At 45.2% G+C, this 2,149-nt stretch overlaps 1 protein-coding gene across 2 annotated transcripts in view; it reads right to left on the reverse strand.

Annotated features, from left to right (window-relative positions):
• Window positions 1-2,149, reverse strand: part of LOC118386584 (glutamate receptor ionotropic, kainate 2-like) — a 212,647-nt gene that overhangs the window by 141,526 nt on the left and 68,972 nt on the right. The gene's annotated exons all lie outside the window — the stretch shown is intronic.

A 2,149-nucleotide genomic window follows, 5' to 3' on the forward strand; every position in this document is an offset into this window, starting at 1 on the left:
TACAAATACGGTTTCTTTTTTTGTTTTCTTGAGGGAGGCAGCTCCAAAATGCAGGTGTTTCAGCATAGCTCAGTGCTTTCTGTGGTGGTGGGGCGAGCCAGCAGAAAATAGGAGCTTCGCTCTGTGATTGGCTCAGTGTTCTGTCACTCATGGGGACACTACGTCATCACCAAGTTTAAGTCCTTAGTAAGGACATACATCCAAAATTGTAGCCCTTTGGGTCCTGCCATAGTGTTATATTACAAGTGCCCTTCCAAGAAGGCTCAAGGTCATTGGCCACAGATAAAATGACGTGTAATCACGTTATATGTACAGTAGCTTTAATTGGACTGATCATGTCAACATCATACTTTCAATATCTTAGCTAGCAGTCATCATCATGAAACAAGTCGGCAATCTACTGGCAAATCCCTTTTACTACATTTTTTTACTACATGATTCCATTTGTGTTATGTTATAGTTTTGATGTCTTCACTATTATTCCACAATGTAAAAATGTGTAAAAATAAAGAAAAACCTTGGAATGAGTAGCTGTGTCCAAACTTTTGACTGGCACTATAGGTGTTTGTTTTGTCCCGGTGGGAAAGGGCACTGTGGAGTGCAATTGAAATTGCCTCATCTGTGGATCTGTTGGGGCGGTGGGTCTAGGGTTCCAGGTGAAAGCAATGATCACTTATTGATGTCCATCGTTAAATCAACTTCAATCAGTGTAGATCATCAACCAGACCCGGTCGATCACAGCAAATCTCTACCAGACCAGGCCCGCCTCAGCACAGCTCTGCCAGACCGACCCATCACAGCATAGCAAACCAGACCCAGCACGCCTCAGCACAGTTCTATCAGACCTGGTCCATCACAGCACAGCTCTAATAAACCAGGCCCACTTCAACTTAGCCCAGCTCTACACAGCACCGACCACTACCCTGTTGAGGGTAGTGCTCCACATGATGCAGTCTATACCATGTATCATTCTCATAATCAGCACTCATATACTGAGAGTTGGAGCTTCGCCACAGTGCTCTTCTCCCCACACCCTCCTTCCCAGGCTAGGTTTGGTTACCCTCCCTACTCTACTCCCATCCCAATGGCAGGCCTTTGACACTTCTGCCCCCAATGGCAGCCCTAACCCTGCAACAGAAACAACACCAAGGCTTCCTTTGCACACCCATAATGGAGCATTGGCAGCCACTCCGGTCCCCTGCAGCAACTCCACTCCTTTGGCGTGAGCTTCATCCAGGTGGACTGAGCTCTGCCAACACTGCTCTCCCAGTTTCCGCCCCAGCATCTAGCAACTTTAGCGAGGTCTGTCAAATGCTCAGTCTGCTCTGCTCACACGCTGTTAGCCAGTGACCTTGGAAAAGTCTCAGCTCACTCAACAAATAGCTGCAGATGACCCTATGCCTGTTAGCTCTAATGGGAATGAGCTGAATATCCCCTCTGACTTTAAATCTTGTAGGGAGGTTGGGCTAATGCACCTACATGTGCAAAGTATGATTTAAAAAAACGGAGACTCGAAATTGAGCTCAAGTGCATCCTGTTTCCATTGATCATCTTTGAGATGTTTGTACAACTTGATTGGATCCAGCAAAATCCGCCATTTTAAGCTAGAGAAAAAATGGGCTGCGTCTCTTTCGACCGCATCTACTTATGCTGGCCTTCCGCATCTGCCGTGGAAGGTGACCGATCTAGAGCAGTGGATGTCAGGCCACGAGACAGCCCAAAAATCAGTCTTCTCACAAAAACGTGCAGTGGGGCAAGAAATAATTTAGTCAGCCACCAATTGTGCAAGTTCTCCCACTTAAAAAGATGAGAGGCCTGTAATGTTCATCGTAGGTACACTTCAACTATGACAGACGAAATGAGAAGAAAAAAAACTGAAAATCAAATTTTAGGATTTTTAATGATTTTATTTGCAAATTATGGTGGAAAATAAGTATTTGGTCACCTACAAACAAGCAAGATTTCTGGCTCTCACAGACCTGTAACTTCTTCTTTAAGAGGCTCCTCTGTCCTCCACTCGTTACCTGTATTAATGGCACCTGTTTGAACTTATCAGTATAAAATACACCTGTCCACAACCTCAAACAGTCACACTCCAAACTCCACTATGGCCAAGACCAAAGAGCTGTCAAAGGACACCAGAAACAAA

The sequence above is a fragment of the Oncorhynchus keta genome, chromosome 8 (genome assembly GCF_023373465.1).
Source record: "Oncorhynchus keta strain PuntledgeMale-10-30-2019 chromosome 8, Oket_V2, whole genome shotgun sequence".
In the NCBI taxonomy this organism is placed as follows: Eukaryota; Metazoa; Chordata; class Actinopteri; order Salmoniformes; family Salmonidae; genus Oncorhynchus; species Oncorhynchus keta.